This window comes from Carettochelys insculpta, chromosome 15, assembly GCF_033958435.1.
Source record: "Carettochelys insculpta isolate YL-2023 chromosome 15, ASM3395843v1, whole genome shotgun sequence".
Lineage (NCBI taxonomy): Eukaryota > Metazoa > Chordata > Testudines > Carettochelyidae > Carettochelys > Carettochelys insculpta.
The window spans coordinates 21,912,544-21,926,443 of record NC_134151.1 but is presented as its reverse complement, the minus strand read 5'-3'; the positions used below and the strand labels follow the sequence as shown (position 1 = coordinate 21,926,443).

At 43.1% G+C, this 13,900-nt stretch overlaps 2 protein-coding genes across 8 annotated transcripts in view; one reads left to right on the top strand and one right to left on the bottom strand.

The window, feature by feature from the left end:
• ARHGAP26 (Rho GTPase activating protein 26) overlaps nt 1-13,900 on the top strand; it is a 544,666-nt gene that overhangs the window by 141,653 nt on the left and 389,113 nt on the right. The gene's annotated exons all lie outside the window — the stretch shown is intronic.
• Nucleotides 1-13,900, bottom strand: part of FGF1 (fibroblast growth factor 1) — a 64,732-nt gene that overhangs the window by 17,861 nt on the left and 32,971 nt on the right. The window contains exon 1 of one of the 3 annotated variants that reach the window (XM_075009647.1): nt 13,607-13,740. The exons of the other annotated variants lie outside the window; for them this stretch is intronic. The gene's annotated coding sequence lies outside the window, so the exon portion shown is untranslated. Of the gene's footprint in view, nt 1-13,606; nt 13,741-13,900 lie in introns of those variants that run through there. 3 annotated transcript variants of the gene reach the window in all.

Sequence of the window (13,900 nt, the reverse complement as noted above, 5' to 3'; positions counted from 1 at the left end):
CAGCCGCTCCCTTAAAGGGCCCCTCCCAGACACAGTTGCACTAAACAACACAAGATACACAGAGCTGACAACTGGTTGCAGACCCTGTGCCTGCAGCATAGATCTCCAGCTGCCGCAGAAGCAGCCAGAAGCCCTGGGCTAAGGGCTGCTGCCCACGGTGACCATAGAGCCCCGCAGGGGCTGGAGAGAGAGCATCTCTCAACCCCCCAGCTGATGGCCGCAATGGAGGACCCAGCAATTTCGACGTTGCGGGACGCGGATCGTCTACACGGTCCCTACTTCGACGTTGAACGTCGAAGTAGGGCGCTATTGCTATCTCCTCATGAGGTTAGCGACTTCGACGTCTCGCCGCCTAACGTCGAAGTTAACTTCGAAATAGCGCCCGACACGTGTAGACGCGACGGGCGCTATTTCGAAGTTGGTGCCGCTACTTCGAAGTAGCGTGCACGTGTAGACGCAGCTTTCATGAAATTTTGCTCAGGTACTAAATCACTGGTACTCAAAACTGAACAGGAAAATGTTCTGCAGAGCCTCAGCACCATATTATTTTAAACCTGGTTCTTCCAGGATAGTTCTGAACTTGTTTTCTAAGTAAAATTTTCTGGATCAAAGCCTGGGATGCATTCCTTAATCAGATAAATGTTTCCAGAACCACAATGGAGGTGGTTTGGTCCTCCCCTAGTTTTTAAACTAGCCGGTTGTGCCAAATGCCACATAAGGGCACACCCTGTTAAGCCTAATGGGGCATTGAATCTGTGTGTGAGAGAAAGGGCCATGTTTGTCAAACTGCATTCTCCCAAAAGCTTGGACCCATTCACATGGCCAAAACTGCTCATCTGTATGTCTCCAAAGAAAGATGACTGACGTGTAATTGCCTATTGTCACTTTAATTATTTATTTAATGAATGAGAGCAACTGCATGCTTGGAAAGAGCACATTTGGACTTCTAGTGTTTTGGCAGCAGGCAGAGCTCCACAGGTTCCAGTTTCAGTGGAGAGGATTCCTGGTTGATGTGTTTTGTAGCAGCTGGGCTGTGTGAAAGTCTGGTGGCATTCTCTGAAGTGTGGTCATTCTTCCTGGGAAGTGTCCCTTTGAGGATGATATGTATCATAGAACAGCACTGGATACTTGTCCCACCCCATGCAGTGGCTTTGTTAAAGCAGCAATAAGACAGTTAAGGACAAGCCCAACTTCTCTTCGTTGTGCTCTGAGGGAAACTAAAGGGCAGCTAGCTAAGAGCCTTTGGACAGACTCACTGATTTAGAACGATGGTCCATCTAGTCCAGTATCTTGTCTCCTGACAGAGAGGAAGCCGTGCTAGTCTATACACTATCAAAACAAAAAAAAGTCAAGTAGCACTTTAAAGACTAGCGAAATGGTTTATTAGGTGAGCTTTTGTGGGACAGACCCACTTCTTCAGACCATAGCCAGACCAGAACAGACTCGATATTTAAGGCACAGAGAACCCAAAACAGTAAGCAAGGAGGACAAATCAGAAAAAGATAATCAAGGTGAGCAAATCAGAGAGTGGAGGGGTTCAAGTATGCAGACGAGCCCCTATAGTGATGGGAACTTTCTGAGTCACTATAGGGGCTTGTCTGCATACTTGGCTCAATCTAATTCTTGACCTTCCCCCCCCAACCCCTCCACTCTCTGATTTGCTCACCTTGATTATCTTTTTCTGATTTGTCCTCCTTGCTTACTGTTTTGGGTTCTCTGTGCCTTAAATATTGAGTCTGTTCTGGTCTGGCTATGGTCTGAAGAAGTGGGTCTGTCCCATGAAAGCTCACCTAATAAACCATTTTGCTAGTCTTTAAAGTGCTACTTGACTGCTTTTTGTTTTGTCTTCTGACAGTGGCTAGTGCCAGGGCTTTAGGGGAAGTGCACAGAACACAACAATTTTGTAGAGGTCATCCCTGGTCTTCATCTCTTGCCTTCTGATCGTCAGAGATTTAGGGTCACCCTGAGGATGGGGTTGCATCTTTGACCATTTTGGCTAATAACCATCAATGGTGCTATCTTCCATGAATTCTATGTTCTTTTCTCCCCCCATCCCCCATTTATTCTCTTTTGTCTTTACAATATCCCTTGGGAATGAACTCCAGGTCTTGGGAATTAATTAATTATTAATTTCACTGCATGAAGTTGGTTCATTCATTGGTTCATTCCAGTTGCGAAAGGCTACTCAATTCACTTTTTTCCATACCATTTTTGATTTTAAAGACATCTATCTTACCGCATCCCTGTTGTCTCTTTTCCAAGTTGAATAATATTAATTTCCTAATATGGATGTCATATGCTTGATCATGTTAGTTGCTGTACTTGGAATTTTTTCCACTGGCACTATAAAGTCATCTTGAAATAAGAATTCATGATTCTAAGGAGTGGTAGGAGGGACAACACCAAAATAAAGACGATGGATTTCAAGAAAGCAGGTTTTAGAAATCTCAGGGAGTTAGAAGGAAAGGACCCAAATGAAACAATTCTAAGAGGAGAAGCAATTGAAGACAGTTGGTATTTTAAAATACATTTTATTAAGAGTGCAAGAGCAAACTATTTCGTTGTGTAGGAAAGATAGGAAGGATGGCAAAAGACCACCCTGGCTTAATCCAGGAAATCTTGAATGAGACAAAAATCAAAAAGGAGTCCTACAAGTAACAAAGGAGGAATATAAATAAATAACACAGTTATGTTGGGGCAAAGTTAGAAAGGTGAAGGCACAAAATGAGCCCAACTTACAGATATAAAGGGTAGAGACTTAAAGGGTAACAAGAAAGCATTCTATAAATATATTAGGAACAAGAGGAAGAGCAAGGACAGGGAAGGACTGTTATTCAATGAAGAGGGGAAAACAGTAACAGAAAAGGTAGAAATGCAGAGTTGCTTAATGACTTCTTTGTTTTGGTTTTCACCAACAAGATTGGTAGTGACTGGATGCCTAGCAGAATGCATTCCAGTGAAAATGAAATAGCTTCTGAACTTAAAATAGAAAAAGGACAAATTAAGGACAACTTAGACAAGTTATATGTCTTCAAGTCAATGCATCCTAGAATACTCAAGGAGTTGATTGAGGAGCTATGTGAGCCACTAAGTATTATCTTTGAAAAATCATGGAAGATGGGTGAGATTCCAGAAGCCAGGAATCATGAACCATTCCAAATGATATACAGGCTTGTCACTGTATGCTGTTTTGTCCCTGGAATGAATCTAAAACTAGTAATTTCACTCATCACAACTGAAGCTGGCTTTGCACCATTGTCCCAGAGTAAAAGGAACTCAGGAATTTGCAGCATTTATGACAGAATGTTAGAAATGAGCAACATAGATCCCAAGGCCTGAGGCTTAAAACAGAATCCCAGCAAATTGTTGCAGTAGCCAAAATAAGTGATTTACAGACTATTATGTTTCCTTTATGTACTTGATTGTCTGGAGATCCAAGCGCATCTGTGGATAGCTTTAACAGAGTGGCTTCTGGAATTGTTTCTTTAATTTTCATGTTCTTCCTTTAAGGATTTACTCTAATTTTAGAACATGTTCTTGCTTGCCAGCTGCCTTTAACACCACAAGAAAAGTTGAATGAATACTATTTTCCACTCCCATTGTCTCTCTTCTCTAGCCACTAATGCTGTTCTCATACTTTTATGACCGCGTCGTTGGTATTCCACACACAGTACCACTCCTGGGCCTACTATTATACATTTGGCAAGAATATGTTAGGTTTTATGGGAATGAAAGAGTAAGAGTGAATTCAAACCAAAGACAACATAAAAGGCCTTATTTTGCTGGGTAAAGGCTTCACCTCTTAATGATTAAATAGCTTGGACTGGGAATATCAAAACTTATCCAAGATGCTAAACTGAGAGACATCTCTCTTCTGCAGTTACTTGATGCCCCACAGCGAGAATGAAATAGTTCAAAAGGAAAAGATTCTTGGAGGATGAACACAATTGCTGATAAATCTACATCAGGATTTGGTGTAGGGCAGTAGTTCTAAACTGGAATATTTAGGCATTTGTAACTAATTTGGTCTGGTGTTGATATGCCAGAGGCCTACTATTTGTAGTCAAGTCCCCACTTCTCTCTCTAGATTCAATTCTCTTTCTTGCTTTTTGTGGACTCCATGCAGTACAATTAAGTGAGAGTAAGTGACTTATGGATGTATTGGATTCTCCTTCTCTTGAAGCCCTTTAATGAAGCTTGGATATCCATCTAACAGATGTGCTCTAGTGCAATGAGAAGTTTTTTATGCTCTAGGCAGAATTCACTTCGTGAAATTTCTATAGCATGTGCTGAGCTGGAGTTTAGACAAGATTATCATCACGGTCTCTTTTGGCTTTAAAATCAGTCAGTCCATATCATACGAAGATGTCAGGCTAGCCAATGAATTACCTTAACCAGGGAAAGAACAGACTCCTAACCACACCCTCTCACTTCCCCACTGAGATCTGAGATGAGGCTTGATTTGTGAGACATATGGATATTTGGTTTCTTCTGCATTAATCTCTGTTCAGAAGCACAATGCAAATCAGCAAAGCAGAGGACAGGGTGGATGTCCTTGCTTTGCAACCTGATTGTGTACCAGAAGTCCAGTGCTCTTTTGTTTTGTTTTGTTTTTTGTGGTGGTGGTGGTGGTTGTTTTAAGTCCACAGCAAAGAAATGGGATTTTAGCACCATTCCAACCCTTGTTTTGGGACTGTAGGGAAAACACTAAAACTTTTAAGTTCAAATTGAAAGTGCTCACAATCCTAAATCTCCACCACAGCTGACCTCACGTGGATCTTGTTTTAGCAATCTCAGCGGTAAGCCAAGGAATTAATAGACTATAGGAACTTTATACCCTTCTGATCTCTTGTAGTGGTCCCTGATCCACAAGGTTGGGAAACATTGCAAAAGCTCCCAGTGACGCTACCCATGTTCTACTGACAAATAAAAGGCTTCATTCTCCAGCGTGGTTAACCCGTCACCTTTTTCCCATCTTGAAATATTAGAAATGGACTGGAACCCTGCATCTGAACTGCCCAAGGAGATAGATGTGAACATTACAGGTTGAGCCATTTTGAATACAAGCCCGGATTGTAATCTGAGATTTAGGGATAACATGTAGCTCAAATCATAGTCCAGCTTTACCGAAATGTTTAGCACTTAAGATAAAGAGGCTGAAGAGGCGGCATGAGCTCTGCTTTGGTCTTTGAGGGCTTGTTCTTCTTTCTCTTTCCTTCTTAATTTGTGTTTTTCTAACTTCTTTCAGCCCCCTACCCCCACCCGCAGTGGCATGTGAAGAAAAGTATTACAAACTAGCTCTTCTCATAAAAAAGACTGTTTTTCCTAGTCCTCTTTTAAAACAATACATTGTTCTCTTCCCAGCACCTTCCTTGAGCACTAAGAATAACATTTATATGATAATATTTACACCTTCTCATTTATACTGAATAAATCACTTTGTTAGTCTTTAAAGTGCTACATTTCTACTGCTTTGTTTTGTTGGAGTACAGACTAACACAGCTACCTTTCTGTTACCTTCTCTTGAGTTTATGAGTTGAAGCCTAGGGCAGTCAAGCACAGACTTGCCTCAGCCACTTTTCTGGGATATCAGTATTTCATATGAGAGAATCATAAAATCAGACAGATTCCCTGGTACAGACACAACAGTGATAATACTGTATTGTCTCAGTGGGAGAATACAACTGGAGACAATAGAGAGGGTAATGCGAATCCTGTGTACCGTCCTGGACTATCAGTTGAAGAAGTAAATTCCCCTGTGTTATGGCAGAAATGACTGCAGGGAGGAAGTGGACAGCTCTTCTGCAGCATTTTCTTTTCTTGTCCAAGTCTATCTTCAGCCTACCCTCTCTTTCTTAGCTCTTAGCTCATCTGTCCAATTGCTGTGGTCAGTAGTGGGCTTGGCTAAGGTAGCTGAAAGAGGATCAAGGAGTGTCTTCAGATAGAAGATTAGAGTAAAGAGCCCAGTACTGCAATAAGAAACCCATAGCTCATAATACCTTCTCTCTGCCCTGCTTTTCCGGATGCACCATTAGACTGGGTGAGTGGTGACCAGTGATTGCTGGGAAGTGAGGTCCGTAGTCTCAGTCTAATCTGTAGAGCTAAGATGCCTGCCAAACAGCCTCATCACCTTCATCTCCTTCTATTCACTGATGCTCATTTATACCTTTTTATTCACCAGAGAGGCTGAAGACAGAAAGGGCAAGTGGGGGCACATTTGGTGGAGTAGCATGGGGAAATCTGCACTGTTGGTGCCTGTACAGCTGATTTGATATTTCTGTCTCTTTCTTCCCTGGCATCTCTCTTTCTGTCTCACTCCAGTAGCTTCTTGCAACTGCGTTTTCTCTTCTGACCTCTCCTGACTCACCCAGCCTAGCAAGCATTCCTCTACAGCCCCACTTTTCCAGATCAGCTTGAGCAGATTGGCATACAAATTTCAAGCACAGTGCAGTGATCCAGTTCTGCAGGGCTTTTCTACACTATCCGTCGGATTGACTGCAATTGATGCAGCAGGAGTCGATTTCTCATGTTTAGTAGAGATACGATAAATCAGCCGACGAGTGCTTTCTCATCAATTTGGTACTCCACTGGAACGAGAAGCATGGGCAGAGCTGATGGGAGAGCATCAGGTGTTGACTTAGCACAGTAAAGACATTGTGGTAGGCAAACCTAAGTATGTCGACTTCAGCTATATTATTCATGTGACTGAAGTTGCGTGACTTAGATCGATGGTGTAGATCAGGCCTGGGCAGTGGTACAGAGGCCTGGCATTTCAAAGGGGCCTAGCGCTCCAGACACCGCTGGTGCTGCTACTTCAGCAGCAGTGTTAGCCAGAGTTCTAGGCCCCTTTGAAATGAATGCCAGGGCAGCTTTGCTCCACTGCTCTGCACAGCTAGTGGTGGTGGTGGGCGGGGAGTGTCCGCACAGGGGCGTGAGTGGCACTAAGGGCTGACTGCCCTAGGCTCTGCCCCTTCTGCCCTTGGCCCCACCCCTTCTGGGGGCACGGAGCCATGCTCCCCCCTTGCCCCAGGGCCCATGGTTGCTGTCGGCCCGACTGGTGCAGACCAAGCCTAAGTCACAACTGATTGTGGCAACTGCAGCTCAGTAGGCTGCCTCAGACTGCACTGAAGAGCCAACCAGAACTGGAGCCTGATAGAATGATTGGCCAGTCATTCCTGCATCCAGTGTTTTTTCTGCATGTCCTCTGTAAAAGCTGAAAGGCTACAGTCTCAGGGTGAGCCTAGGTTTTTAATCTTCTAAAATAGGAACAGTGAGTTCCATGCACAAAGCCACATCTCATTGACCATGTATTGAAGACAGATTTGATTTTGAATCAAATGCACGAAAACAGTATTGGCTGATTCTGTCCTTTATAAAAGGAATAAGAAATGTGTCAGAGACTCAGAAATAAGCAGATCTGCAATGGAAGTTTGAAATCATCAGTGAAAGAGTGTAATTGTAATCACTTGTCATTTACATTAAAAATAAATGTATAGAATTAGAAAGATCTTAACTGCCTGGGGCCATATACTGTTACAGCTGTGTACATTTGGGATAAATGGGAACAAAAGTGGGCCACTAATATTCAGTGTCCACAGAATGCTACTAGCCCATGGAAAGTATAACTTTGCCAAATCTTTAAAGAAATGGGCATATCTTTCTCATCCCAGATCAGTTACAACTTATCACCTCAGTCACCTGCTAAAACTTACTTCAGCTATTTGATGTATTATGTAGTATTGTGTACTAATATTGAGCTCTAGTACTTCGTAAATATTGCATGCAAGTTATCCCTCAATGTATAAATATGTTCCTTTTTGACAAACAGGCTTTTACTATAGAAATATATTTGAAAAAAATCTGTTCACTCCACATGTTGCAGTCCTCACGCAGAAAATTTTGCACTAATAAAACCAGAAGAATCCAGAAACCCCCCTCTCATAAATATATATACCATCCTTACTGCATCACTAGCTGCAAGATTTGAATTCGCAACCGTATTTCAGATTTGCTGAAAGGGAAGGGTTGATTTTATTAAGTTTCAGTTCGGTTGGAAATCAGATGTTGGGACAATTGAGCGCCACTAGATGGCGCTATTCCTGATGGGCTAAACTTTTTAACTGAAAATCTAGTCAGTCAGATCCTGAAGGTTATACTGTGTGGCTAGTTGGGAGTCAGTTCTGTGTAGAACTGTACACTAGTAAACTGTGTTCCTTGCTAATGCAGAGCTACTGGCTACAGTATGCCTTCACACACGCAATCAAAATCATTACCTGGTGTCAGAAACATTACAACCCCCTCACAGAAATAATAAACTCTTGTTATCCGAAGGCAACCTGACTCCTGCTATGGCAGAAGGGATGCTGCCTGGCTTCCTGACCCCCTGAAATGCAGCATTAGTGTAAATACTCCACATCCTGTGCTGTGATCCACTATGCAGCATTTCACTTTCTGACCGCTCTCCTGTTATGCACTTGAAATTCCTGTTAACTGACATTAACTGGAGTTGTGTGCATAGGGCAAGAAGAATAGCCTCCTAAAGCTTCTGTCCCGAGCAGCAGCCTGTTCATGGAAATTCCTTTGCCTCAACGTGAAAGAGGCTGTCAAAAATCAGGCTTTGTTTTTAGGCTACTTCTTTGTGGAAGGCTAACAAAAGCGTTATCAGGGGCCCAGTCCCAAGCTCACTGGAACTGGTGGAAAAAAATGTTGTTGGTTTTAATGGACTTTAAATTAGACCCTGAGAGAATTGCTGCTAATCTTATTGAAACAAATAAGTTGCAGAATGTTTATAGTAGCGTGAAGAAGTTCCTGTAGCATTACTGCCTTGTCTAGCATAATCAAATCATATGTCTTTCCTCTCCATGCTTTTTTCACTTCAGGCAGAGGGATTAACCAGTAACTTCCTGGATTGTTTATCACTTGAGAACGGGAAGCAGTTACTTTTAAAAATTTTACCTATTGTATTTAGGGCTCCGTGTCCATTCCATGCATAGTGGCTATGTCTACATGGCAGAGCTATTTTGGGACACTTCAGTATACTGAGGTATCCCGAAATAGCTACTCCGCGTCTTTGAAGCACACCTGTTATTTCAAAATATTTGAATATTGGGCACGCTATTTTGGCATCCCCGTGCTCCTCGTTGCATGAGGAGTAATGAATGCTTTGAAACAGCACTTTGTTTTGACATTTGGCACTGTTTAGACAGCACCAAATGCCGAAATAGTCTGTTTCAAACTACACTTGAAATAAGCGCAAATTGCACAGCTCATTTCGAGTTTAGGCTGCCCTGTAGACATAGCCTGTCTGTCTTGATAGAGTCCTCGAATGCTCTTTGCTTACTAACGTGAAGTTGAATGTCACCTCTGCAAGGGGTCATGGTAAGAAAAAAGATCCAAAGAGACTGAGTACACTGGAAAAAAGTCCCCCAAATAGCTAGAAATTTTCCACACCACAAATTCTTAGAATCCTCTCTTTAGGTTGTTTCTTTCTTAGGGGGTAAAAAGACCCAGGAAGGGGGAACATTTATCAAGGAGTTCAATAGTTCACTAGGGCTGGATCTACATGTGCCCCTTCCTTTCGAAAGGGGCATGCTAATGAGTGGGTTCAAAAGATGCTAATTAGGCTCTGCAATGAATATGTAGCGCCTCATTAGCATAATGGACCACAGCGATTCGAAAGTGCGGCTTTTCGAATTGCGCGCTGCCCATGGAGGCAGGACCTTCTGAAAGGACCCCCCCAGTTTTCGAAAGCCCTTCTTCCTATCTGGTGATCAGAAGAAGGACTTTTGAAAACTGGGGGGGTTCCTTTCGGAAGGTCCCATCTCCACGGGTGGCGCGCAATTCGAAAAGCCGCACTTCCGAATAGCCGGGGCCACCATTATGCTAATGAGGCACTGCATATTCATTGCAGTGCCTCATCAGCATCTTTTGAACCCACTCATTAATATGCCTCTTTCGAAAGGAAGGGGCACATGTAGACACAGGGTAGTTGCTTTATACTGCTCCAGTGTGATGAGGCTGTCTGCATCCATCACTGTTATATTCTACCCATAAATATGGTTCTTGCATGGGATTTTCTTTGATCAGTGCATTAAACCTTCTGGGCCATATACCACCTTTTGTTGCATCTTTGCATTAGAACGACTCACACGTCTTCTTAAGATGGAACATAATAAAACAATGCTGTAGGGTAGCCGACTAAAAATTCCTCTTTCTCCACTTGCTTGAGAATTCTTATCTTTTGCAAGAGATTAGAATTAAGAGTGTGATCAGCCTTCTTGTTCACTGACAAGGCCCAACAACTTTTTTGAACCAATGGTAGTTAAAAATTGGAAGGTAGTAAAGCCTTCCTGTGTAGAAGCCATACTGTAGAAACCAAAAAAGCTGCTCAGTTTATTTGTTTAAAGTCAAACTTCTAAAGCTGCTGCATGGGCAGTGAGCCATCCCCTCCCCGCAATGCTTATATTTTCTTTGATAATTGTTTTTCTCTCGTGTTTGCCTAAAAATATAAACCTGAACACATGCAGGTTATCTCTCTGCTTCTCCTTTGATGTGTGTGCTGTAACACAGATTACACAGAAAATTATTCAGTGTCTAAGGTAGCAGGAAGATGGGACCTCTAGTAAATGAGCTAAATCCATGTGCATTTAATTAGGTTTTGTTTAGTTTGTTGCCACTGGGGTTTTGCTTGTCCTTTGTAAACTCTATGAAGCTGCCTGAAATGGTGACACCTGGTGGTAATTCTAGTCATTGACAGTTGTTTCCTTCCTTTTCCGGAAGTGTTACGCTATGCCTACACTAGGAAACAAAGTTGATTTCAGGTACTCAGTTCTAGCTACGGCAATTGCATAGCTAGAATTGACTTATCTGAAATCTACTTACCTGGCTGTCCTCACTGATGAAGGTTGCCAGGAGAGTTTCTCCCACTGACCTCCCTTGTTCATGCAACTTGTGAGGAGTACAAGGGTCAACGCTGACCCCGATAGGTCAATTTTTCCCATCCCTATCAGACGCATGAGATTGACCCTGAATGGGTTGATCTTCTGGGGTAGTGTAGACATAGCCTTAGTTAAGTTCTAATTATTCTTTTTATTTTTTGGTTAGATCCTGGACTCAGGTAAGTCCCTCTCCACTGTTCAAAGGGATTGACCTAAGGGAATTCCCCCAATGGTATGGAGATATTCCAGGGACACGAGGGGACACAGGGCAGAGCCAAAACAAGCCTGCTTAAGGGTACATCTGAGTGGCAGCCTGCAGCAGTGAGACTCCAGACCCCTAACAACAGACTTGGGCTTCCTGTTCTGGCACTAGAAATAGCTCTATAGCAATGTGGCTTGGGCTGGCGCTTGGACTCTGGAGCCAAAACCTGCTCCCTGGGCCGCTGCCCAACCCACAATGTTCACAGAGCTATTTTAGCACAATGGTGTGAACCCAAATCTGAGCCCTGAGACTCGCTCCTGCTCGGTGTGTAGATAATATCCCCCAGCAGCTCTGGGACAGCAGAAAGGTCTTTAGGGTACTGCTCCAACCAGTGTTAGGTCAGCTTAACTTGTGGCAGGGGCTGGTTATGCCCCCAGCTTGCTCCAGGCTTGGGTGAGGCAGGAAGGTGGCCTTGAGCCTTCTTGGGAATAACTGAGGGTTGCTGTTTAGTAGTACCTAAATATTTATCTTACTGAAGCATTCAGAGGCGCCAGGCCAGAGTGGGGCTCCACTATGGCTGGGTGCTGTCTGGATACACAAGCAAAGTCCCCGTGACCGAAAATTTTGGCCCACATTTCTTTTTACTGGTGTCAGGTGTGGCTGCACCCAGCACTGCAATACCTAAGGGTATGTCTCTGCTGCAGATTTACTTTACTCCACGCAGGAAGGCTGGTGGGGTGCAGGGGTGTCTACGTGGCCTGTTTGGGTTCAAATCAAAGAAACAGAAAAACACAAGTAACTCTAGCTGCCGATACCTGTCCCATTGTCTCATGTGAGGGCTTAACTGCTGACTCCCAACACAAATCAGATTTCTGGAGTCTATTTTGTGGGAGGAATACAATGGACACAGCAGAGCATGAGCTCTGTTTAGCCAATCAAGAATGTAATGGAAGATATAATGCATCTACAGCCTTAAGGGGGACACTTTTATTCCTTGGGCTCTGGTTTCATTATCCTTTGTAGTCCTTCCAAGGAGCACTTGGTGGCTGCTTCCTGCCACCCCCTTTGTCCAAGAAGGAAAATGGACAGTTTTTTAAAAAACACCAATCAGCCATGTTTATTGAACAAAGAATAGTCCTACTGGGAAAGAAGCTGAGTGTTGCTGTGCCTAGATTCTTGCAGGGCATGGCCCTTTTGGCTGAGCCAAACAATTGAATGGTCAGTAGTGTTAGACCCAAAACCAGAATCCTGGATCTTGTCTAGTAAGTGAAGTGTCTGATTAGAATATGAACTTCAGAAAAGAATGGAAATTGTCAATTATCCGCTAGGAGGCCTGTGGCACCTTTATAGACTAACAGATACTTCGTAGCATAAGCTTTTGTGGGCAAAGATCGAAATAGGTCTTTGCCCCCAAAAGCTTATGCTGCAAAATATCTGTTAGTCTATAAAGTGCCACGGGACTTCTTGTTGTTCATGAAGATACAGACTAACTCAGCTATCCCTCTGGTACTTGATAGCTAGGAGGCTGTTTCTTGTTTGTAGATGGAAATTATTTTTCCTGTTGGCCCTCTTCTGAAGTGCGTGACTTCTGGGTACTTGTCTAGCTCCATCGATCTGTTCCTTACTCCCCCAGTAATTTTCTTACATATATACTTACCTTTTTTATTTCCTCTTCATTCCAGCTGATGAAGTGCGTTTTCCCCATGAAAGCCCTAAGAAATTCGTTAGTCTCTAAGGCAGCGTTTCCTAAAGTTTTTCAGACCATGGGACACCAAACAATAATAATTTTTATGTGGAACACCTATGAAAATTTTCTTTAAAAAAATTGTTGTCAGACCCCCAAAAAAAAAACCAAACTGCAACATATAGAGCAAAATCAAAATGAAGTAATTTAATCAGTATCATAGCAATGAAGAAGTATCATTGTATCTGGTTTTAATAACAGAAAATATGTGCCATGGGTGTTTGATATCAAAAAAGTGTCAGATGCTCGCAGCACAGCTGTGAGTTGGTTATGGAACACCAGTGTTCTGTGAAACATAGTTTAAGAAACACTGCTCAGGGTTCCTCCTTGTTTTTATAGATACAGACTAACCTGACTACCCCTCTGAGACAATCCTAAGGTAGTTGGCCTTTGTTGATGCTCCTGTTGCTGCTACTATAACAGAGTGTAAGATGTGGATTCCTTCTCTTTGCAAACCATTGTGTTGTTTACCCTTCCCTTTGAAAGAAAAGGAAGACTGTCTGGTTCTGTCACAAACAGGTTATTCCACCTAACACTCACTGTGCATCTGCCGTGCAAGCTACATAAAAGAGTGATTTCCACGACATGCTGTGCATCAGGTTCAACCGTGCGAGCTACATAAAACAATGATCTCCACTGTTCTTTCCTTTGAAACCGCAACAAGCTTCGTGATTCCTCCCACTCCCAACGCTGCCTGTAAGCAGAATAAAAGATATTTCCTACCTGGTGGCAAGCAAGTCAGCAAAGCCAGTGCAGACCCTGTCTGAGGAACAGTCTGCTAGCACGTAATATTTCTCCACATAAACAAGCACCTTCCCCAATTCTGTCTCTGGCACCAGCTTTACAGAAGGGATGGCTTGTTTGTGTCTCAGGCTATTTGGGAATCGAGCGGAAAGCATATCACACATGCATGCTTTGCTTCAGGGCCTTGTCAGCACGTCTGATGTGGTGATACCATACGAGTACCAGCCAGACCTGAGAAGAGCCCCGTTGCTCTTTGTCACAGTTGTGCCTGGA